Genomic DNA, 26,678 nt, shown 5'->3' with positions numbered 1-26,678 from the left:
TTTTTTTTTAAACTGTTATTTAAAAGCTAAGACCCACAATATTCAGAGACAGAAAGATCAACCTTGTTACTGATGCATTTAGCAAAGATATTCTGTGTGCATTTTACTGGCCAAGTTAGCAATGAATTGGATTGGATGACCCTCCAATGAGGCACATGCTGAATTAGCAACAAATTCCTCAGAGTCCCTCTTTTGCTAATTGGGTTAATTGAGGCAGTTATGTATTTCAAGGTTAGACCAACAAATCATACTTAATTTAAAAATTTGAAGGCTCTGAAGGTATTGCACTAGACAGGATGATGCAGTAATTAAAACAGAGGTGAAATAAATGCTCCAAAATGTACACATCATACAGAAACAAGCTGTTAGAAGAAACTGTTTCATCAGGTCTGCTCATGACATGGCTGTTCTTATATCTCACACAGCAAAATATTAACTTGCATCCTTCAAAGGTTATTTTATAACACAGCCACAGCACTGTGTTAAACTTCAGTCATAAATAACACTTGGTGAACTTTGAGATGAACCCTTTTGTAAGCAGCACTCATGTTGGCTTTTCATACTTTCTCAGATTTCCAATCTGAATTGATGCATGTTGCTAACCCTCAATGCAACAAAGCCTTGAAATCAAAAGGCTTAGGACAGCTGAGTTCTGACTGAAAGTTTTAGTGGAGCAGTCCATCATATTGTCATTACAACTGACTGACTACACAGATGCTTTATGTGATCACTGAAGAGTGATGCTCTGCCTACTGTCCCTAGTTTGAAAATACCAGTATCCCAAGGGGGAGACAATCTTGGGTAGCACTTGCAAGCCTCTCTCAGGCTGCAGCTCTGCCTTGAGAAGTGTCACAGTTCTCTCCTGCTCTTAGATCCCCAAATCAGGTACTTGGCCTGAACTATATGTGGCTGCAATCAAGAACCCATGGCCAAAACTATAGGGTAAAAAATTTGTCCCTTTTTTGTCCTTATTTGAAATACAGATGCAGCAGCTTCAGGAAAATTCAACCTGAGCTCTTTATTTTAATGTGGGGAAAAGGAAGAAAGCATACTGCTTCATCACTTCAGAAAGAACAGACTTGCTGACTTGCAGAAAAGATGGTCTGAAAATGAAAGCAAGCAGTTTTTTGTGAGAAAAGAGAAGCAAGTCCTCATTTCCTGTGTTCTCAAAGATCTGCACGCCATCAGAATCCAAAATGAGGAACAAGGGATTATTGCTAGTACCAAAAAAAACCCAAACAAACCCAAACCAACTCCAGAACTGCCTTTCCACTACATTATACAAAGTCTTTACCCACAGAATCTCAGGACTAGGAGCACATGGTAATGCTAAAAAGGGACAATTCAACCTTTTATTTTTCAGGTGTCATTAAAAGTAAAGAAGTAAATGTTCTCTTACACCATCTACTTCAAATGTACTTCAACCATTCTATTTGTCTTCCAGGTATTAACACTGAGGATCTGAAGGAGAATTTAACCATCAACTTGTAGTTTCCTCACTTTAAGGAAACACTGATGTAATTCTGCATATGGACCAGACTGAAGTCAGCATTTCCAAATGTGCAACATCAAAGTTAACCTTTGATGATTTAAGTGAACGAAGTACACAATTCCTCCTACATTTAAACTCTTTTCAGCAGGAAGAAAATGAGGCCTATTTTGGCTGCTTGTTAGAATTCTAGATTCAGGATCATTACAATTTGCTCTCTAATTGGGAAAGTATCCTTATTGGCTTGCATCTTCTAGAAAGCATGGTAAGAAAAATAACTTCTCATTTTCTTTTAGAAGGCTACCAGATACAACACTCTGAGAACACATAGTTTGCTAACCTTATTTCTGCCATTTTCAATCACTGTTTGTCAACACCTAGGACTAAGAAAGTTCATAATAAAAATCAAAGTTATCAGAACAAGAAAATATTTTTTATGCATTGACTGGCACATACTGTACCAAACCCCCACATATTTCTGGGTAATTAGACAGTTCAGAAAAAAACTTTGAGGAAAACAACAGCTCTGCTCTTCTGGAATAGCACAAGCCAAATGTAGCAAAATGTTCCTCATGTCCTTTGTCAAAATCTTTTCCTGATAAAATTATTTAGCCAACACCATTCCATTCCTGATTATATCCAGGAGCTGATCCAAAAAATAATGTACCAGCCTTATGCACAATCTCATCTCATCAACATCTTAAAAAAACCACACTCATTTGTTACGGTTTTATCAGTGTTGTGCACAGGGAGGCCCTAGGAAAGAGATGGGCTTAAACCAGAGAACTACGGCAGTGAAAGAGAATTCTACATTTTTGGGGCCACATTTCACATACTAGTTTTGACATTTTTACCTCAAAACTCAAAATGAAAATAGGGGTTGTCAGAAGGGCATAAAAAGGAACAAAGTTACTAATATTCTACGAGGCTTTAAAAAAACTCCAGGACATGCCACGGGTCAAGATTTGCCACAGAAATATCAGACCTACTGCAATTATCTGCTTTTTTTCAGGGCATTCCATGTCTGCAGTAAAAGCAGGGAGTAAGGCATGGAATTGCATTTCAGTCCCTCAGTTCACAACCAGCAGTTCAGCTCTGGTGCAAATGACTGAGTTTGTACAACACCTCCTGTTCCTGCAGCTGCTGACAGTTTGATATCTTCTGGGAGAGGAGCAAGGAGACAAAGTGGGAAAGGAGCAGCAATCATATCTTGATACTGAGCTAAACTGACCTGAATTCATGTTTCTTAGTCCTGTTTCATTGCACTTTATAAGCTATGCTAGAACTCAGTATTGCTCTTGTCATGACTCTATTAAGAAATTGTGATGTGTATCTAATTATGCTAATAACTTTATATATGATGAGTCAAAATGGCATTCTGTATTTGCCTACTTATAAACAATTTGTATACAATAAGTATGTAGTCAGATACATTAATATTTATTACCTTAACTTTCTTTTCTTTCTTTATGTCAAATAAAGTCAACAAGGTTGCATCAAAGTAATGGAACCCATTATTTTAAGTTTAAAACATCTGTAGAGAATTATGGAATGAAAAAGATTCAGTGATTCTAATATACTATGAAATAAAAAAATTAAAAAACCAGGTAAAGTATTTAGAAAATAGCTCTTAAAAGAAGATCTAGGAACACATTGTAATTTTAAGAATTAAATATGTATATTTAATAAATATACATAGCTAAGACCAATCTTTAAAAGAAGAAATGCTGAAATACCAATGTTTCACAAGTTTTATTGTTAATCAAAGTTTTGGGGTTTTAAAGTGCCTCTGGACAACATCCTGGCAAATGCCAATAAAGAAGGCTGTGCATTATCTACCTGAGGTAATGGAAGGCAAGTAAAAAGCCTTCAACAAACTGAGATAAAGACACACAATAAAGGATGATCATTCTTTCCATACACCTCCTTCAATATTTTGATGCTGACCTTGAGCTGCTTTGTTATTCTGCCCAAACAAAACAAACTTCTTATTTGAGGACTGATTCCTTTATAATTTTATTATCACTTAAGACTTTCATCCTAGTTCCTAACTTTTAGATAATAACTGTCCTAGATAAGAATATAATGCAATATTTTATTACTAAATAGATCTAGATACAAGAATTATAAATTAATACAGGACTGTCTAGCAGTCTAAACTTTGCTATTTCATTAATTCCTCTACAGAAATCAACAAGCATTTTAATACAGGCAACATGTATTTTTCAACAAGAGGTTTTGACAAAAATTTCTATCAAGCATCTTAAGGAAACTGCTCCCACAGGACAAAACAAAAATACTGCCTCTAACTGAAGGAAGAAAATAAAGGACAGAAGTTGTTCTTGGTGCTGCAGACATTACACTTCCATGTGTACTGAGGCATTCAACATAGTCCTGAAAAATCTGGAAAAGGGGGTCTGTACAGATGATTAAAGATGAGATGGGAAAATCAGAGCTAAAGATAGCCAAGGTAGTTTATGTGATACTGAGCACCTGAATAATAAAATGTCAGGTGAAAAAGGCAAATTGATGGACATGAGAAAAAAACAAATATAAAATACAGTTAGTTAAATAACAGCTCATCATTACATTTTACAAGTCAGGAAAGAGATCAGAGTAATTTTGAATAGCTCTCTGAAAACAGTATTCAGCAGCAGCCAAAAAGGCAATAATGTTAAAAATTAATAGGAAAGAGCTGGAAACAGCATAGAATATGAGACCAAATCTTAAAAATAGTTCTAGTCACAGCTCAAAAAAACCCAAAAAACCAAACAAAACAAGCACACACACCACTAAAAAGAACAGCGACAAAACCCCAACAACATAAAACCAAAGGACTTATAGAAGAAAGACTGGGCAGTAACTGCAAATGGTTTCCATGCAAAAAAAGACACTTCTAGATAGAAACAGGTTAGAAAGGGAGTAATAGATTGAAAAGAGTGGCCTATTAATTATTTGCTCTCAATTCCTCACAGTACGTGTGGAAAAGGATGCCAAAAGCACTCACTAGGTAATTGTTTGAGTAGAAAAGAAGTTCCTTCACAACAGTATACAATTAAATAATTGGATTTGTTATCACAGGAAGTTGAAAAATAATTGGAGCACATAAGTCAGTTCAAACAGAGATCAGATGCATTTAGAGGAGAGGTGCAGTAGTAATTCCATACAGCCCCTGGACCTGGAAAGGCCTGAGCTGCAGATGGCTGAAAAAAGCAAGTGTTAAAGAAGAGTTTGGCTTTTGGAGTAGCATGGACACAATCCTCATGTGGGATAAGAAGAATGGTTTGCAAGACCTGGATGTGCAGCCCTTATGTTCACTGGTGGAAGCAGTTTCAATTTCTGAAAGAAACTGATTGTGAGAAAGTAAACAAAGAAAAAGTGCCTTTTTGTCAATCATGAGTAATTGGCAATGCTGAAGAAATGGATGGACAGAAGAACAGGCAGAAGAAAGCAATGGAAGAAAAGGACTTGCTCTTTTTTTTAGGTAATACAAACAGTACACACTAAGACCAGAGCCAGGACTAAGATCCAGGATGATACTGTGCTGGATTCCTAAGCAACTTCCATGAAGAAGTAAACATATCTCAGTCTGAAGAATGTCTGGCATCTCCCTGCTTTGTCACATTCTAGATTTTTGCAGATGAGCAATCTTCACATGTTTTTAAGAGGTTATTTGGGTGGCAGGTCACTGAAAGTATTTTCATTTCTTGAACATGCATCACAGAAAGAACTGAATTTCACTGGAGAAATTACAGTAAACTAGCACTTCCCAAACTTTGCAGTCTTACACACACAGATATATTCGCTTGCACACACACTAAAGGACATTCCCAGGTTTTTTGTTTTTTTTTTCCTGTGGAGAAAATCCCACTTGTCTTCAATGCCTTTCAATAGAAGACAGAGGTGCAAATCAATATAGAAATTTCCAGAATGTCAAGCTGAGACTGGCATGAAGGTTTACACAGCTCTTGATTACAAAGTATTATTGCTGCTTTCCATCTCTTTTCCTACTTAATAATACTTCCTTATTCTTATGACTGAATTCCAGAATAGCCCAGGCTGGAAGGGACCTTAAAAGACAGACATGCCCAACCCCTCGTGGAAAGGAAACCTGGACAAGATTATTGATCATTCTCTCTAATTGTATCTTGAAAACCTCCAGCAATGGGGACACTACCACATCCCTGGGGAGGTTGCTCCAGTGAATGATTGTTCTCACTGCAAAAATGTGTCTTTTTTATTTTGAGATGATACCTCTCCCTGTCACATATATTCAGCTGTACAGTGCTACCTATACTCCTGGTCCAAAAGCTTCACATGTAGCTGAGTCAGAAAAAACCATGAGAACAATCTCAGCTCCAATCAAATTGGGGAAATGTCCTAAGATGCTCTTGCAGTCCCACTGGTTTTCTCTTACAGAATATACAGCAGTAGGGATAAAGCCATTTTCTGGGATAGAGGTTTAAATACATCTTCTCTTCCTCTAATATTTCTTACTATTTCAGTCAGTGTAAACATCAGGTTTTAGTAGGCAAAGAAACGTAAAAAAAAAAAAAAAAAAAAAAAAAAGATTGGTCTAGGATATAATGGATGGCCTTTCCCCCTGAGATATTAAAAACTTGAAAACGCCACATGACTTCACAACTCTAAAAGTTATTTCACACTGTAAGTAGTATTTCCCTTGTGTGCTTAGTAAACTCAATCTATAACAGAAATTTCACAATAAGGTTGGTTTAACAACAAAGAGATAATATATATCGTTCTAAGTTTGCATTTACTATGGCTAGGTTCTCCATCATAGGTGCACAAGATCAAAACATACTACATTTAATTCTTGTCTAGCAAATTTTGTAAGAAGCCTTCTTTCTTTTCCACAGAGCACAATCAAAGCTTCCACTCACTACAGAAAGAGGCAAACTTCCAGTCAAAGTTTCCACTCTCTACTTTGAAGAGACAAACTGTACATTTTGTTTGCCACTAAATCTGCAAATTTTCCCTGTGCTGTTTTGCTGCAACAAGATTACACCCTTAACCTTGGCAGGTCATACCTTGTCTTCCTGTTGCATGGCTTGCAGGACAGGACTAAGCAGGGAAAGTGTCCTAATATCAAATCCTGGGAGTACAAGAAAGTACAGAAATATAACAAACAGTTCTTCCAGCACCCAAAAGCCAGATTTTCACCTCAGCATCCCCCTTTCCCTTGAAGCTCTCAAGCTCAGTTTTGTCTTAGGCATTGTGATTTGATAACCATGATGCAACTTGATCTAGTTTGCTTGTATCTCTTTATCAATTTGGTTGAATTGAACTGAACTCTACCTTTGCATTAGTCCTATTATAGTTATTAGAGTTGATATAAAGAAATCAAAACATGATAAGCTGAGGAAGTGATTGTTATCTCACAGAAAATGCAGATACCTGCTTTTACTCGTCCACTGAAATTGCAGTTTTCATTCAACGATTCATCAGTCTGGATATGGCTGGATACAGTTACTAAATGCTGAACTAAGATCTCTTTCAAGTGTTCCTACCAAAACCAGTAACGTCCAAGTTGATGTTCTCTGTGGAGATGGATCAAGAGAAGAGGAGCCTAGACCCGTTTCATTCTGTTCATCATCTTCAATACTATGTCATTAACAATGTCACTTGCCTTCAACAGATTGAGAAGTATGAGAATATGCATAAAAGAAATCTTTCATGAGGGCTCACTTTAGTCTAAGGTCATTTGTCTGCTGAAGGTTTCTGTTTGGTTTGGGTTTTTTGTTTGTTTTTGAACCAACTTAAGTTTCTGTCCTAAAATCAGGAAATTAATTTAGGCTCTCTGAATTACATTCTGCAGGAACCTTTTGATTCTCAGATGACTACAGGGAAGCCCAGGAAGCCAAACTTTGTTAGGTTAAAATTAACCTTTTTTAAATAATGGTCTTTCCTGAAGTGACTTACTTCAGATAACCTTCCAAAAAATTTGCTTGAGGCAGTGGAATGAATAGTAAGCTAAAGAGAGACAACTTCAATCCCTCTCTTAATTCTTAATTATATTGGCTAAGGAATTAAATTCTTAAGAATTAAAATCTTAATTCTCTTTATTAATCTTCTCTTCTATCCAAATCCTAGGCTGCAGTAATTAGGAAATCATCTTTCCAATATTTTTCCTCACAGATCAAAAGAAATAAGAGAGAAATAGAAAGCTAGAACTTAGAACTAGAGTTTCTAGGTTTTCTAGAAACATTTAGTGTATGTTCCACTCATCCTTTTTCACATCTTCCCTTCATTTTTTCTTTATATCCAGTAACTGACTACAAACAAGTAACAATTGCCAAGATAGCTTAACAAACAAAATATGTGTTTTGTTTATAATAATAACATATGCTAAAAAATAACATAAATCTAAATATGAATTAATATCAATTATACTGTTTGATCTCTGCAAATAAGACGATGTCGAATTTTGTTGAACGTGTTTCTAAGGCACATAAATATTTTTTCCAACACAAACTTTTTTGTTGTTGTTAATGTTTCTTAGTTAGAACAATGTTTATTTGAATTTCCATGACACTTAAAGACAACCTACAAATTAATTTTCTAACTGTTTCTTCCAAGTATTGTTTTTAACCTTGTTGAAAACAAAAAAAGTATTTTTTTACAAAACAAAGAGGATAAAGTTATGAACTGAACATGCCATTTATCTGGTTTTGTTAAAGGAAGTATTTAAATTTAAAGTCAGAGTCAGCTATGATTTTTTTTTAAAATTTTCATTATCCAGTTAAATCAGAAATGATTTTCTGAAGAAACAATAGAATCTAGAAGATAGAAAAACCGGGCAACTACAGTACTTACCATAACAATTTATTTGCCACCCGTGTGAACGGCACTTTTCTATGATACACAGAAAAAATCCACTTCTATTCTAAAGATGTGCTAAGCATGCTTTTGAACTGAGGTGAAGCAAAAAGCAAATTGGAATCACACAGCTTGTTTGAATCACAATCAGTACCTCAAGTGAACATACTGCAGAACTTCATGAATATTCAACTATAGAGTTACCAATTACACTATATCAGTGCTTTTGGCATTAAAAATTTTATTTTCTTCATTTTTTGAAGCAGGGTGGAGTAACAGAATTTTATTGAGTTCACTCATTAGGTTCATAGTCTGTCTTCAGTTGCATTTCTTCAATTACACCAACCCAAAAGTCAGGCATTAGTGAGTCACACAACTTTTCTAGTCAGGTTGCTCTGCAAAGACAGGCAGCAGTTACATGTTCAGTTTACTCTCACAAAGCTGCCTTACTGTGATGGGTTAATATTCCTGAGGAAGGCTTGAATATTGAAAACAGGCTGAATATACTTTGCACTAGTACATTATTTAATCTTATTAACTGACTAGAACATTAAATTTCACCCATTTAAATCATTATTTCATAGCACAAATGCAGAAAAAAATGGAACCATGTGTTTAAGAAAGTGAGGGATACAACAGTTCAGTTCTGACCTCTTCAAGGAATCTCGTCTTTCACTGTATAGTAACACATCTTTCAGTATATCCTACAAATACTTTTAGAAAGATGAATTTTTTTTTGCCATTTTAAGAACCTCAGAGCATTCAAAGTACTGTGAATGTAATTCTTCAGCACTTCCCAGTAAACGTTTGCCAACAGAGCAAAGATTTACTACTGTGAAGAAGAAATGATCACTCCCCAATGCACTTAAGTGAAATTTGCCACTGGTCTCGCTTCTTCACCTGAACTGTTTTATCAGCTGTTGGTACTGTGGAATAAATAATGCTTCAGGATAGGTCTAAATGATTAAATTCGCTGTGGTAAAACTCCTTGTGTTATCTAAAAGCAGTTGTCTTGTTTTCTTAAACTGCTGAAGTAAATCTTACTTTTGTCACATACCCAAAGCACATTGCAATTCCAGTCACCAAGAGTGCACAGTTACATCCTGAGTTTTATGAACATCCATCTAGGTGAAACATTAAGTTCAGTGGAAAAAGATATAGCTTTTTGGATATTAGGCAATCCAACAATGATTTTTATCTTCTAGAAACATTTTTTAGGGTTTCATATCTTATCTATGACCCCATCCATAATATTTACTGAACAGCTTAATTAAAATTGTTTATAAAGCAGCATTTAATTTCAAAACTAGCAAATGGACAACATGTTTGTTAATCAAGAAAAAAAAATTAAAGATGTTAAAAATGGTCAGAATAACAACTGATCTGTGCAACACTTCTGTGTACAGGGACTCACTGCACTGGATGAGACCTACAAATGAGAAATTAACCCAATCATGTCAAATAACAGAAATTTAAAATGCAAGCAGAAAGCTTATTACCTATCAGAGGAATTTAAGGTCTGGAATTCTCTTGGTCAGCATGGTGCCTTGCAGCACAGGTAAAGAAAGGATAATGAATATTCAGCAGGCTGATGATGGCTGGAATGCTGTAGGCAGGAGCTTCCTGTTTTAAACATAAAGAAACAAATTTAATACTAGATAGAAAAGGGTGAGATTTTTTTGTTTGTTCAAGCAAAATGAACAACTCCTTCCAAACAGATGATCAGGCAAAGAAAGAAAACAGGATGTTACCACGGGTTAATTTCTTTCAAATAATCACAGAATAACAAACTAGTGAGTAACAGAAACAAACTGTGCAGTCAGTTTGCATAAGAGCAAATGAGATCTCATTCTGCCATTTTTTACTGAAGTTTACTTCCACAAAAAGGATTTCTAGAAAGTGAGCTGAAGGGAGACAGAAGGGGAGTTCTTTAACAGGATCAGTATATCTCATTTTGAGAGCATCTGTTTAGTGATGCTGGTTTTCCCAATGTTATTTTTAAAAAAAGAAGAACAAGAATACTCCTCATCCATAAACCAAATATCTGCATATTCTGAATAATCTTCAGAGAAAGAGACCACTATTTTGCCATATATTAAAAAACCAAACAAACCTAAACCTATGACAGGTGATTTAAAGGGCTAAAGTAGTCACCCCAAGTGAGCAGCACTCATCATGTGGAACTCTGGGAGTTTCAGCAGCCTTAGTGCTTGCCTAGTGACCTTGAACATGCACAAAAGGACATAATTGGTGGAGAAACCACTACAGATGGAAGGAAATTTTCAGAGAACAGATTCCTGGGACCCAGCTGCCTTCTTTAAATGACCAGAAAGCAGATAAGGGCTGCTGTCTCTGGGTATTACTTTATTCTCCCTGGCTGAGCTTCAAAACATCTGTTGCATAAGGAAAGTCTAATTAGAATGGCTGCCTCTACCCGGATGGCTGACATTTACTTGCCATGGGAAGAACCTGTCCACTAACAACATTCCCATGAACCTGACTGACATGCCCAAAGAGCAGGCTGAGCAGTCTATAGCTTGTTCCCAAAGACTTCAGGAACCTCAGATCTTTGCCTTTTAGGCATTGCAGCCTCGATGGAAAAATCTGCAAAATAGATGAGGGTGTACGTTACAAACTAACAGTGCTCTGCAGCACTTTGGAAAGCAGACAAACATATGGACTGCCACCAACTATTAGAACTTGGTGTGAAATCACAGGAGTTATCAGCCTGCAGCTTTCACGATCTGTTTCACAGACATTTGTGGGGTTTTTTTCCAAAATAAAGACAGCAGTGCACAAACAGACCATTTAGTAACCTTTGTCTCTCTGCATTTAAAAATGGGTTGTTTCTAAGCAGCTGAGCCATCAAAACCTGTTCTTTGAGTATTTTATTTTGATGATTTTGTGTCTTATCTCCCTCACAGCAAACTTACATGTCTCCTACCAGTCTGGAGAGCCAAGAGACAGCATTTGCTGTGCCTGGTTTTAAGCTTCACACATGCCAGGTTGCCAGCTGGCAGATCAAACAGAATCAGTGATAATTTCAGCTCATAGTGGAGCCTTTCCTCTTAGCAGCACTAAGCTGCGTCTCTCCTCTCTTACCACAGCACTGATTTTCACTTGTAGGACAGTGTAATATTTTTGCAATCCTCTCCTGCCAAATTCAACAAGTTGGATAAGTTCAAAGGGTACTGGGAGGGAATCAAGAGAGGGCAGGGAAGAAGGGTGAAAGATAGTTGGCTGACAACCAGAATAACAGCATAATTTTTAGTCCAAGGAAAACAACACCAAAAATAGATTCTGGAAAGAATAAATGCATAGCTAACACTTAAAGAAGGCTAGTGGAAAAAAAATAAAGTGAAATGTGTCTCCAAACAATTGCCATGTAATACTTTTTCTCTAGAAAAAAGCTTATGTAGCTAATGTTGTGTGTTCAGGTCTCCCTCTTCCTCCTGCACTGCCATAAGCTGGTGATGAGTTTCAAGATAAGCTGATGCAGGAACTGGCAGATATCAGGAAGTTTGTATTTCCATGGCAGATGCTGTTCAGATATACAGCATCTGAAACAGAGACTACATAGAATAGCATAGAAATACAGAATTAACCGATGTGGTAACTCTGATGACAGTGTTATAGATGAAGTTCTAAGGGAAATCAGGTTTCTTTGTTTCAAGTATTTGACAGCATCATGAAAAAGAAAAACTACAGTTTTTAAGTTCCACACATCTCTGTTGACTTCTCCCCTTCCCCAATTAAGTTGCTCATGTGACCACATATTCTCAACAGTAAAAGTTAGAATACTGTAAATGAAGTGCAGATGTGCTGGTTTTACAGGCACACGGTGTGCAGCCACGGAAGCACCTCCCAAGCTTGACATAAAAGGATAAGCTTTGGAATTTTAATTACACTGGACTTTAATAAACAAGTATCAATAAATATTTACGGATCTAACATTTGGACTCCCCTATTAGATCTGTAAAAAAAATCCCTCAAAACCAAGCAACAACCAATAAACCAAACCCACAATCAGTGCTGTTGACATTTGACATTCTTGTTTAAGGATAAACCCAGGTAATTGTCCAGTACTCCCAGTGGAACTGTTGAGAAGGAAAGTAAACAAAGAATCCCCACAGAAGCTGAGAAAGACACATGCTCCCACACTCACTGGAGTTTGTGCAGCTGTAAAGCTACAAATTGTCACATTTTTCAACACTTAAAACCAAAATTGAAACAGTACAATTAAATCCCAAAGATGCTCAACATTCAGTATAGAAAAATGCAGTACTGAGATTGCAAATACAAGCTAGAAATTAGAAGAGTGCAACTATGTATGTAACATTGCAACACTTATTTTGGGAAAAACTGTGATTCATGTACATGGCAGTAGCTTATCCAGTCTTTTTAGAAAAATAAAAAAGGCCAAACATACTTAGAGGTACTGTAGAATTTAAGTAGGCCTTTGAACTACAGAGTATAATAGCTGCCTCTAAGAATCACTTCATCTACATGTTTATAACATCCTTGAAAAAGAGAGTTAATCAATAACTAACAACTGAAACAAAATTTAAAAATACATATTTCTACCACTGATACATTCTTGATACCAGACCTCTCAACTGGACTTCTAAGATCATGTTAAAGAAAATACTTGAATCAATTGTGACTGTTGTGGATTACCATATGCAAATTGACCTGCACACTGTTCTGCAGTTTGAGCCAATGTAGTATGAACCTTGAGGATTCTTCAAGCTAACTGAAATAAAGAACAACAGTTATTTTGCTTTCAAACAGGGCTTCAATTTCTCCAAGTCTTTCCTCTAACATTCCTCAGGAGACAAGAGAACAAGGCATAGAAATGTCTGAGGAAACAATTCAATTCCATAACCAAACTTACAGTTGCCAAAATAACATGCCTTCCTCTGCTTGCTATGTTTTATGAAGGAAGTTGAATTTCCTGCTCTCTTTGAGAAGCAACTGAACTTTCAAAGGCTTTGAGCCCCACAGAGATGCTAAAGATTCCATTAGCTACTACTTAATTTCTTTTCTTTTGGATAGCAGGGTTCCCATAACTGCCTCAGGAACAAGGACATTTTACTCTGACCACTGGGATGTTGCAGGGAGAAAAATCTATATTGGCTGATGCAGTCTGTAAGCCGATTTTCACACTTGATATCATGGGACCGAAGGAATTTAGAGAAAGGTCAACACTTTCAGCAACTTGTCATGCAGAGAAATGGGAACTTGGTCCAAATATTCAACGTACAAGTCATGAAGAAGCAACTGAATTCAGGAGGGACCCAATTGTACCTTTTGACCCAGACAGTCTGGGATTCACACAGCTGGGACACATTTTGCTCTCAGGTGACACCACAGGGCACCTGGAACTATGGGACAACTCTGCCCTCCAATACACTGAGCACCTCTGTCACATTCTCAGTCCCATCATCTCCCTGTCCAGGAAAGGGCTGGTAATGCACTGTGGCAATTCGTACATAATTTTTGATATTTTTATTGCTATAGCAACCAAGTGTAGGCATTTAAACATAGCAACAGACTTTTTATAGCACTTTGTTGGATGTCAAAATGGCACGTTGTTTTATTTTCCAAGCAGATGCTCAGAAGATAAGTATACAGGATGATTGTACAGTACCCACCTTCAAAGGGAAGAAAAACCTCCCAGCTTCACAACTTCTGAATCATACAAGCTGACAAATGAGTTTAAGATACATTGTGAGCTGCAAGGTTTTTGTCATGAGTTTAAGAGACTTTATTCTGAGAAAATGTATCACCAATTACTACCTAAGAATAAAATTAAGTGAAAAGCTTGGTGGATCTGTGCCCATTTTGTAAAAAGCTGTACAAGAAATTTACCAAGTCCTGCTCTGAAGGGAAAAATGTCCATCAACTCTGATTTTTGCCTGTTAAGCAACAGCAAAAGAGAAATAGTCTTCAGTTTAAGTGGAGCCAGATTCTCAGGAGTGATCAAAGTCCACTGAGACAGACCCATTGGTCATGCACGTGGGCAAAGCTCCACACAATCCAAACAGCAACAGCAATTTACAAGAGAGTTTGACTTCATAGATGGTTTAAGGAAATATAACTCGTCATTTTCATAATAAAAATTAAAGAATAATTAGGGCTGGGAGGGACCTCTGGAGATCATCCAGTCCAACCTCCCTGCCAAAGCAGAGTCACCTGGAGCAGTGACACAGGAATGCATTCAGGTGGGTTTTGAATGTATCCAGAGAGACTCCACAACCTCCTTGGACAGCCTGTCCCAGGACTCTGACATCCTCAATATAAAGAAGTGGTTTCTCATGTTGAGATGGAACTTTGTGCTTTTGTTTATGGCCCATGCTCCTCGCCCTGTCCCTGGGCACCACTGAAAAGTGTCTGGCACCATCCTCTCAGCCCACCATTGAGATATTTATATGAGACCCCCTCTCAGCCTTCCCCCAACTAACCAGGCCCAGCTCCTGCAGCCTCTCCTCATTAGAGAGATGCTCCAGACTCCTCATCCCCTTTGTGGCCTCTGCTGGACCCTCTCCAGTAGCTCCTTGTCCCTCTTGTCCTAAGGCACCCAGAACTGGGCACAGCACTCCAGGGGTGGCTGAGTAGAGGGGCAGGATCACCTCTCTCTACCTGCTGTCCACACTCATCCTGATGTAGCCCAGGCTACTTTTCTTGTGTGCAGTATTTTTTCTCTGGGCCCTTAATTTTAGCATAATTTCTAAAGTGATCAGTAAGCCACCACTTGGTAGTAAATGTAATTTCTGATCACATTACTAGACAAGGAAATACCGAACAGGAACAGGATAGATTTCCTTGGGGATCTTCAGGTATCTGTCACAATTATACGTCAGCTTTATAGAGAGTCTGATGGTTGATGTCTGCCATTTTACTAAAAAAAGCACTTAAAAATCTGTCAAACAGAAAATGTCAAAGCCTTGCAAAAAAAATTAATCCAACAAGATATGTCAAGTGCTTCTTATAAAGCTACAAGGTTGTTCATACTCTGATGAACTCTATTCCATTAGCACATAATATATGAGTTTTGGAAAGGACATTTTAATGCTGTGTTTTCTGCAGAAGAGATTTCAAACAGATCCCAAAAGCTCAACATGAAGATAAAAACTGAGTTTTACATGCTGAGGTTTTAGAATATATCCCACAAATTCTTTCTCGCTGTCCCTTACAGATATTTTTACTTGATGCATTCAGTAGTTTTCAAGCCTTCCTAATCTTGGTTTAGGTTCCTAAGATACTTGAAAATTCTGATAAATCTGCTTGGGTTTCGACAGTCTGTTCCACTGACTATTGCAGTTACTAAAACCAGATTTTAGAGCAATGCTGATAATTTTATCTATCAAAGAATAGGAGTAAGTTCTTAACTGCAACACCCCTCAGCGAAGTCCAGATGGGCACAACCTTACTGGCATAATGGACAATATGTAGGCTTGCTTCCAAGACTTTTCCAGTCTGAGGTAATGTGCAGAACATCCGACTGACTTAACACCTCCTCCTGGGACAAACTCCACCCTCCACTGCAACTCAGCCCTAGTCACAAAATTCTATTTTCATGAGCCCAGAGGTCAGCACCTTTCATTCACTATTTATAAAGAAAAATATGGTAAATTCAGCAGCTGAAACTGGCAAGCAATTTTCATACATTGTCTGATTATTTCCCTTCCTCTCTACAAGCTCTCCTTCATCTTATGGCTAGATGATTTATTTTTAAATTTTTCTGTTTAGTAGTTACAGCATAGGTCAGCACAAGTTTGGAAGTTTCAACAGGAAACATTAATTGATATATGAGACGTTACTATATTCTACTACCTTCTAAAAAGAGACTGGAAAAACTGGGAGAACATTTAAAAACTAAATAGAGGATTTTTCTTGTCCAAAATTTCATAAAAAAACTACTGTTTTACAGATCATGAAATTTGCTAGTACAAATTAAGTCCAAAATAAGATGAGTGAAAATAGATCTCCTTCTCCTACTTGGATTGTCCTAATTGACAGAGTCTTTACCTTGTTGTGTTCAGTAAGTGCCTCCTCTGGCAACACTGAAGTCAATGGAAACTTTGCTGACGATTTCAAAAGCAAAGGCTCAGAGCCAAATTCCCCATGTATAACTTCAGCCTCACAAAACATTCGGCAGAATTATATAAAGAGCAATAATTTTACTCAGAAGGCAAATCTCCACCCCAAAGTAATTATTGTACTTGCCCCAGCAGCCCAGAATTTTATCATGCATTAATTTTCAGGATGCAAAACATTACAGTGGGTAAGAAAACAGTGTGTAGCTCCTACAGAAAAAGCTTTCCTCACCACCACTCTTCGTTATATCAACTTTTCAACCCTTTGCTCTTTGCAGAAATCCCAGTAACTAATCCAGTGGGCTGTATTTTATAGCCATGAGACTGCAGGTCTCTTTGGATAATTACCAGGCATATTTACACATAAATTAGGGGACATCAGTGACTCTAAAGCAAGTATGTGCCATCACAACAGAATATGTTTTAGTTAGGGAAAAGACTTCCAGGTGTACATACTCACTTGACATACATTAGCTGGTAGGTTTTCCTGCTTTCCTCCCTGCCCTCTCATCCTCCCCTCTCCCAGCAGTCCCTGTTAGCATAAGGAAAGATCATATTCTACAGGCTTTATCTGTCCAAACCCCCAGATGTGTACAATACCACAGGTCCCTGATTACTTGTGATATTTAAAGATTTTGTGTTTTGCACATTTTAGGGATAGGTGACAGTTCTAGCACATGGTAGGGCATTCTTGATTTCAGCTATGAAATGGAGGTGAGTATGTGGTCTTTGTTCTTGGTTTTGTTGTTTCAATCTTTTAGATATTTAATAAATTTGGCAATTCTTAAGTAAAATTTAATTCTCAAATTGTTTTTTGAGATTGTAAAATTAACAATAGACACACTGAAATTAACCTAAAAAGAACAGAAATAAAGCAAACCCATTACATCTACCTACTTAGATCAGATGATTAAATCCAGGGATGCTATTAGCAGTGAAGCTCTCCATCAAAACTGTCCACTTACTCCAAATAACAAATCCTTCTCTCCTTTGCAGAATCCTTAGGACCTACTTTCCAGGGAGGGAAAGTGAGTTATTATTTCAAAGCACTACCATAATAGTCTGAGCCTTAGCTCTCCACCACAGCTTTACACATGTACATAAGCAGTAATTCATGTCTTGAGTCACTAGTTTAGAACCTTACAGAGATCCATCACCCACTCAGATTTCCTTTCTGTCAGTGATACTGAGATCCAAAACATCTCTTTGACCCATTTTTCAAAGGAAGCACAGACGGAGAGCACATCACAAGGAAATCCTTCAGCTTAGTTTACAGGAAGGCTGCAAGTTAGGACAGCAAAAAGATATATCTCTGCCCACAAATCCCCCAGATCTTTAAATAGCCCACAAACCTTGAAACAGTGGGGATTTTCTTTCCCCTTCCACTCACAAGTCATTTTATCCTTCTTTTTCCTGGACTTACACACTTCTCTAAGAACAGCAAATAAATGAGGAAGGAGAGGAACATACACACGTAACCCATGAAAGGAGAAGCTTTCACATCTGTCTCTCCCAGGTCCAACTCCCTCTATCTCACTTGCTGTACTCTGTCCTAAATAACTTTTTAAAAAGTTATTTGACACAAAATTATCCTTAAAAGCTATCAAGAAGCAGACTGATTAAAAGGAGGATGAAAGAGGCTTAGGCTAAACAATGGAGTTATGAATCTGGCTGCTAGGTAATTCCTAATTTCCAATGTTTTGGTGCCAGATAAATAGGACTACAGTTATTAAAACAGACCCTGACATATAAAAAGATAAGAGGTAGGGAGGCATACAGGTTTCATGCTCGCAGACAATTTAGAACTTAATCCAGAAGAATGTGAAGCAGATGATTTCTAAAAGTTAAATACAATGAAAATCCTAGGTACTTATCAGTGCTGATGTTAACACAATATTCACCATGCACAAATAAGCAACTTGTACTTTTTGTATTGAACTACACTTTTGCCATCATAATAACTTTACTGAAGATAAATTTACACATAGGGGCTTTATTATATAGTCTGAGTTACAAATAAAAAAGATTTGTGTGAAATAAGAACAATAGTTGTTGAAGTGCTATATCATACATTAGAAATATATACTTGGTTCAGACTTGGAGGAGCTAGACACAGATCAGTTATCCCAACCTTTACACATAGTTAAAAATAAGTTATATTACCTCCTGGAATACCATCTAAACTTATATATCCTTGCACAAGCTGAAGGGTTTCATAAAACATCACAAGCAAAGTAACACACCCAAGACCAACAAATCAGAACGAGGGTCTGGAGGCCAGAAATACAAGAACATTATGTAAGTGAGGACCCTCAGTATTCAACATTTCATACACTGGACTGATTCTTCATTTCCACTGCTCTAATAAACTTAGATTTCTTAGATTTCAGCTTAGATGAGTTGTATCATTAGATTCTTAAGCTCCAAGTGTGGTATAATCGTTGATTTGGGATATTATTGTTGATTTAAAACATGAAGGTCATGTTTAGAAGCTTAACCTAAGAGTACTAGGCTGTTCACTAAAGGTAGTCCAGAGAAAAATAAAAGGAAAACTACTACAAGATTTGCAAAAATATCTGAAATGCTTTAACAAATAGGATTCATTTATTACAGTGTCTTGAAGCGGGATGAAGAAAACTTTTGTTGAAGCGTACACAACACCTACCACATGAAATATAAATGTAGTAACTGTCAGCACTCACAAGAACACTGTCTACACTCAGAACTCCAAATTCATCCAATCTCTGCATGGCAGAAACAAAAAAATATGCTCTAATCACTCAGCAGAGATGGAAATTCGTTACTAATTGCAGAGAATTCTTCATCAGGTGAAGCCATGCTATGCAGATTTGAAAAATCAACTCATTAACACAAATTGTTAGTAATGTGATTTAGTAACAGAAACTTAAGTCTTCACTTTCAGCTATCACTTCCTTGCACTGACCTCATTCTTTCATGTTGTTTACATTCTGCTGTCTGGAGCAAAAGAAGACCTTAACATACACATTAGTAAGACAAAAATGTGTTTTAATTTGTCAAGGAAATTAAATACACTTTAGTGCAGGATACCTACCAAATAGCACAGATAAAACCAAAACCCAAAATATCAGGAAAAGCAAATAATGAGATTTTTCTATACTAAAGGAAACATGTTTTAACACTTGAAGATATTTTTCTCTGTACAGCATTCCAATTAAACAGAACTTTGTGGTATTAATTCACATCTAACAGGACTAAACTCAAACACAGAATAAAAGAAATGGTTCTGAAAGTGCCTCTTTAAAAGATAAGTTCCAGAGAAGTAGGTAATCCACCAAGAACCACTCTGCCACTGTTAAAAGCATGAGGGAAGGAAAGTCATACAATTAAAAAAAAAAAAAAAGCAATCTGTGACTTATCTGTTTCTTTATAACATGGATTGCTCCTAAGACTCTGTCTTGGTTAGCACAATACAGATGACAGTATCTGTGAATCGGGTTGCCTTGAATTACTGACTACATACCTTTATTAATCAAGTCTCAGTATAATCAATACAGCTTTCTCTTTTTCATTCTTGTATAGTCCCACACAGTTTGTGAGCAGAACGAGGTTGCATTGACTACACCCAGTTTTTAAGCAGCTAAAATCTGACAAAGAGGTAGGATTTGAAGAGGCTGGGAGAGAAGAGGTAAAGAACCAGGTCCCCAGTATCATAAGAACAAGGTACTGTACCTTTAAGGAGGAGAAAGGGTTCCGTTCTGTTTCACGGCTGAAAAAGAGCTTATTCCTGGTTATAGAGATTACTTACCTAAAACTTCAGTTATTCCTCTCTTTCCCCTCGGGCCAGCCTCTCTTTCACTCTTGGGAGCTTTTACCATTTAAGGTCAATGTTACATCTGGCTCTAGTAACTAAAGCTGAAGCAATTTTTAACTCGGAGATCCAACAGGCTGCCTAACATTAGAATGAGAGTTTAAATTTAAAGTAACTCTTCAGAAAGCTTTTTTTGCCTCAGAGAATTAAGAGAATTAAAGGCTCTCCTATTCTGGCATAAGTACTCTGGGTACAACATGATGCAGACATCCCATTAGCATTCTTCAAGTTCAGCGCATACAAGCTCTACTTACTCATTTCTGATTAAAATGGGCAAGTAGGAAGAACAGATGAAACAGTTTACATCATGTTATGTTAACCCTTAGAATTTTTTACTGACACAGATGCTATTATTTTTCGTTCCTCTCCCCCTCCTTTTGTTTGGTCAGAAGGAGTCTAAATTAGAGAGCAAATAGAAGGCATGTGAACTTTTAAAGAACACTGGCTTTGGTCCAGTCATGGGCTCTGCTCTCCACTTGCAAAGTAGGAATAAATCCCAATGAAATCCACAGAATTTGCTTGTATCCCACGAGAGATTGTAGCTACAAATGAAGCTTGAAGAGGGAAAAGAAACACAAAATCTTTACCACAGTACATTCAGGTACCTACAGAGCAATCACATGCATGTGATTCAGAGCTCTCAGCTCTAAAACTGACAGAGATTTTACCTCAGCCCTTTAGCTACTTCAGGCTATCTACTTATGAGTATTAAAATTACATCCACAGATCCTAATTAAGAGTCCTCTAATTCGAGGTGCTGAGAAGATATTAAATCTAAGAAAGCCAAACCCTGTCCAAAAATCCTTTCACAGCTGAAGTAAAGACAAGAGAAAAAAGGTGGGTAATGTTAAAAAAAAATAAAAGGTAGAAGATTGCATGTAAAACTATTGGATAGTAAGTTTTGAGGGGATATATTAGAGCTGTTTTAAGAGAAAACAGCAAACAACAGTAAGAAATTGCCTTTTGACAGTGGCTGACAAGGGCAGTGAGGCAGAAACAAATCAGACAAAGGAAAGTAAGGGTTTGATGATTTGACTTGGAAAGCAGCATAGGGGACTGGTGTATGGCTTGTAGGAGAAGTGGGCAAAGATGAGTTGATGGCAACATAGCACAGAAAATAAGAAGCTGAGCACCTGTTTTGTGCCACATCATGTTTCAGCTGTCATTACAAAGTCTATTATTCTACACTCCTGACATTCTTAGTTCCAAAAACCAGTGAAAAAAGTGAAAAAAGGCTCTGAAAAACTTCTCTAACATTGGTGCTGAAGCTTGCTCCCCACAAAAAGGGAGCAGATAGGTTTTTACAATACCTTCTCAGGTATTGATGTTCTTTGTCCACTTACAGTCCTTGACACCATTACTCACTCTGACAAGGCATTTTAACATACCTCCTTTCATCTTTTTGAATTACTACTTCATTGCCCACAAACCCAAGTTCTGAAACAGCCTCTTGTGACACAGCATGATTTCAGCCTTTCATCTAGCTATCTGCAGCTACAGGATTCTCACTAGCATCTGTACCTAGTACATAATTTTTCTGTTTTATTATCTCTGAATTTTGAATGTGTCAAATGCTTCATTTGTCTATCACAGAAGTGTTTCTGTTAAATCTGCTTTCATCCCTTTCAGAGCAATGGCTGCTTTGAACCCACTCTGGGCAAGAACAAGTTGTTTACTGTCTTTCAGCATTACCATCCTTTGGGAAATAAAACTTTTCACTGAAGTTGCTTGTTCATTGGTCCAGCATCCTACAACCACTGTTGGCCAAATTTAGCCCAAATTTGTTAAAGTAATTGAGGTCTCACAGTATTTTCAACTTGCCAGAGAGTTAGTGAAACCAGGGCTAGGAAAGTAGATTTAAGCTACTTCTCTTACTATGGGGAAAATCTAGAGTGGCAGAGTTTCAGTTTTGTTTTGTTTGGCTGCTCCACTTGCACCACACAAACATGGCCCCTGCTGCCTAGGTAGGACTTAGGGGACACAGAAGGATCCTGGAGGCACTCACAAGAGGGGGAAAACAAAGCATCCATCAATCTTCTGCTCCTGAAACTGCTTTGTGTATTCTATTCTATAGCACTGGCAGGTTCTTTTGCCCAGAGATTTGTTTAACATGAGTGATTTCAGGCCAAACAGAGGTGAAAGCTGCTAGCTAAAATCTAAATTATTGAATGAGGAAATATTAGTAGCTAAAACTTAATTATTTCAACTAGATTGTTAAAATTATATAAAGAAGGCATGGACCATATAAAAAAGTCATTTGTTTGCTTTGTTTTTTTTTAAGATCTGGTGATATCTGTTTTTTTAAAAACATTCTAACACAGATGGCTTGGCCACTCCCCCATAACACAACATATTTATGTTGCCAGTATTCCAGTATTGTATACCCCTGGGAGAGCACAAAATAATTTTTTAGAAGCATTCTGAAATATTTCAAAGTAGCTAGATGCAGCTCTCTGCAGTTACACATGGCTTGGTGGTTATGGGATATGTGTGTCCCCATCCCATCAGTCAACTTCCCATTTCCCTGATTTCCACACCTCTGTGACCTATGAGAGCAGCAGTGCAGGAGTAGCAAATTCAACATAGCAATAAAAAGTTTCCTGGGTTGGGCTCCTCAAGTCCTAAGATTTTTTACTTGTGCCTTTGAGGAGGTGAAAACCAGCACTAAAATCCTTGTCATACTGAAGCAATGGAGAATTCTGCATCCCAGCCTGAAGCAAAGGTGGGATCCATAATGGGACTTCATTTTTGGAGCACAACCATTTCCAAGCACAAGCTTTGTCTAGCAACAGCAGAAAAATGGTCTTGCCACAATCTTTGAGTTGTTTTCTAGTTTTGGCTTTAATTGGGCAGCCTGAGAAATAAGAACTCTAACTCAAATAGCATATTTGTGTAGAAATAGTTATAGGTATCTCCATTTGAGCTTTTGAGAACTCTCATAGTTTTTAAGATTTACATTATTACTATTATTATTGTTATTTTTTTAAGATTTTATGCTTCAGGACTAAAGGATACTAAAATCTTTCCTGTGCATATGTAAGAGCCATCTATAATGGCAATTCATGACTACATGCTCTAATTTTTATCCAGTGACTAAAATATAAAGATTATTCATCAGACAGGCAAAAAATTTGCAGCAGAAGTGATAACATTTGCACTTAAAACTGGAGTTCTAGGACACAAGCTTTCATGTTCCATTTTAAAAGCATCTCAAAGGTGCTTTTATCAGTTAAAGCTTTACTTGCATCACACTTAGAATGCATCTCTGTCCACCTCAGGTCCACCTCACAAATAACAATGTGCATTGACAATTTTATTAATTGAATCATTCTCATCATCTTATGTCTCAACTCAAAGTTAGCTGAGTTCAAGTTTATGCCAAATTTTTGCTGTGTCCCTTTGTTTTCTTGCACAGAATATTTTTCCAAATTTAAATATCTAGTCCTGCATCAGATTTGTGTTTTCAATGGATTTTCTGGCTTGTATGTTGCTACCATCACAGTACACACAAAAATGAAGTCACCTTCTCTCATCTGATAGCACCCATTATACAGACCTTATTTATGTATGCAATTCTCATCTGCCAGCTTCATCCAGACAGGAGGAAAATAAGAACAATTCTGCTAAGTTAATATATGAAACAAAAAAAAATCTAAGGCAAAAACTTGCAATAAAAACTTCCCATCTGGGACTCATTCTGCTGAATATTAAATCCCAAATACAACCCTAAAACGTGCACTGGTTCAAAAGCCAGCTATGCTAGATCATTTATGCAAAATGTAACAATTAATGTTTAGGTAACAACTTATCTAGATGAGTCTTCTGCAAGGCAGGGAATTTGCTTCCAATTTTCTCCAGCAAAAGAAAAGCTCTTCACATGAATCAGAAATGCTAAATTAAAAGAATATGCAGAGCCTGCAGAAGGAGGTTAGGAGAGGTTTGCTAGAGTCCAAGTCATCTTAAAGAAAACATCTCATGGACAACAATGGAAATCAAGTTTGCTTTGAGGTACAGATGATCCTGTAAACCAGCCCATGTTACATGGAAAGATTTGAGACTTTAGGAACAAGGACTCAAAGCAAAACCCCTCCTTATCAAGCCACAATGAGTCTTTTTATTTATACATAGCTAACATCTTTCTCAGTCCCAAAATAGCCAGCTAATAATCTCTATATGAGAAACAGGCAGGGGCCAAGAAACAAAATGTCAATCTGTTTTCCAGCTTTCATTGCCAGATGATCAATAAAATGATCTAAACTGACAAACCACCATTTCAATGCCCAGATGGTTTCGGACAAATGTTACTCAAAACATTTAGAGCAATCATCATATTTTCTTTTCCCATGTTCTTGTCTTCTTTTTTTTCCCCTCTTGCCTTTAAGAAAGTGGTTTTAAAAACAGAGTTCCAATAAAGCACCAAATTAGGATGTTTATAATAACTTATAGGAAAGCAAAACAGTATCAGAAATTTAAACCTTTGTGGGCAAGGAAGTTACTCTGTTTCCATGCCCTTAAACTCTAGCCTGCCAAGAACCTAAATATATCAAATATTTTCTAGCACACATGGAGTCTTCCAAGGTCATGGATGCATTTCACTTAGTCTAATTAATTGTTTTCTGAGGTTGTGCTTTAATTTCTGCTAATAGCAATTGAAACCTTAGCAGGCCTACAAGCAATGCATTAAATACATTGTTATGTGATTGTCCTGTGTTCTAGGGAAAATCCTTTCGGGAAGATGATACAATTGAAAATGAAAGCAAAGCACTAATAGTTGTTGATTTCTTTGGCGGGGGGAAGGAAAGTTTATCAATCAAAGAAAATCTTCCAGAAGATTTGACACAATCATTGGGTAACTAATAATCTATAGAGAGCTTCTCCCATCAGAGCTCCTTTTCTGTTCTGATTTTGGGGGTGTTGGGGATGAGGGTTAAAATGTGATCTGCAATAACAGGATTCCAGAAAAAGAGGAGGGATTAAGTTTTATAATTACTTTTCTGGGGATCTTTTAGGAAAGCTGAAGAGATTATTAATTACTATGAATAAGGTGCATCTCACATTGGCTGTGGGAAATTAGACAGAAATGAAGAATTAGGAGAATTCCAAAGGATTACAGGCTTCTCCTTCCACATGACTGTACAGACATATAATAGCATACTCTGGTAATCTGAAGTACCAGTGAAGGAGACTGGTACTGCACCCCGATCTAGGCCAAACTAGTAAATGTTATACTTCTTCCTGAATTCAGAATTCCTACTGAATTTGGACTTCCTGCCATATTCCAGTCTACTGCAAGAGAAATTAAATTTTGCAAGAAGATACTTAAGATTTGCAGGGAAAGGATTCAAGACAGACATTTTTAAGGATCTAAGATGATATTCCCTTCCTGAATTATTCATTAAAAAATTGCTAATCTCATGAGAAACTTGATGCCAGCATATCCTTTACCCATACTGATCCAGAATGTTTGCATACTCATTAACAGCCCGAGATTTTAAGAATTATTTGCAAGGTGAAGGGTACATTTACCACATGGTAATAATAAACTTCTGAGGAAACAATCTGGCAAGATTTTTATTATGTACACTGGAAGTGACTTCCATTCCTACAGCAATAAAAAGTAAAGGTAAGTATAAATCCTGATCAGAGACTGATTTTAGCTAATATTTGCTTTCAATGCCACAATTTTATGCTGCCATTTATTCTAAAGTTTCTCAAAAGAACAATAGAAAACTTATTTCACATGTACCAACAGAATTTTAGAGAAAATCTTTAACATACATTTTTGTTGACTGGATGACTGCTGCTGCCAGACTGTTGCAAGGCTTATTGTATAGTTTGTCTCTTTGCACTTTTTCTTAGAGAATTTAAGGTAGTGCATCTAAAGAAGGAAAAAAAAAGAATATCAGTAGGAATATCTTTAGACAAAGTTGTCTGTCACTTTCCATTGTAACACTGCACCTTCATAGTTTCAGATATTTGAGATATGACAGAAGTGTGATCATTTAGGGTAAAGTGATTGGCTTCAAAATGTTGGTTTTCAGCCAGCATGTTTCAACTGTTTCCAAAAAAAGGGGAGGGGCAGATTTGTTATATATACACTATATATGTAAGAACATTTTTAGAAAAATTTAAAGAAGCTACATGATATTCTACAGAAAAGGGATTGAATTTGGGACTGCAACCATAATTTTTGCTTGTCTCTTTGGAAGTATCTAATTTCTAATTTTTTTAAAAGTCTCAACACATTTCTACTGAGCACATTTGCAGTTTCATAAAACAACAGGAATCGACTATGCATAGTCACTATCACCATATGCACATAGCTAAATGTTTGTCTGCCCTGAACCTTTGCAAAGCTGGGATTAATAGGATCATTTCTATTACATTTTTGCAGATTCACATA

General features: G+C 36.9%; 1 protein-coding gene across 1 annotated transcript in view; it reads right to left on the bottom strand.

Moving 5' to 3' along the window:
• IRAG1 (inositol 1,4,5-triphosphate receptor associated 1) overlaps window positions 1-20,201 on the bottom strand; it is a 60,182-nt gene extending 39,981 nt beyond the window's left edge. Inside the window, exons 1-2 of the mRNA XM_066320741.1 lie at window positions 20,137-20,201; window positions 9,826-9,949 (exon numbers count right to left, since the gene is read on the bottom strand). The gene's annotated coding sequence lies outside the window, so the exon portion shown is untranslated. The remainder of the gene's footprint in view (window positions 1-9,825; window positions 9,950-20,136) is intronic.
• Window positions 20,202-26,678: the final 6,477 nt, after the last annotated feature.

Source organism: Sylvia atricapilla, chromosome 6 (genome assembly GCF_009819655.1).
Source record: "Sylvia atricapilla isolate bSylAtr1 chromosome 6, bSylAtr1.pri, whole genome shotgun sequence".
Taxonomy (NCBI): domain Eukaryota; kingdom Metazoa; phylum Chordata; class Aves; order Passeriformes; family Sylviidae; genus Sylvia; species Sylvia atricapilla.
This window is presented reverse-complemented; position numbering and strand designations above follow the sequence as displayed.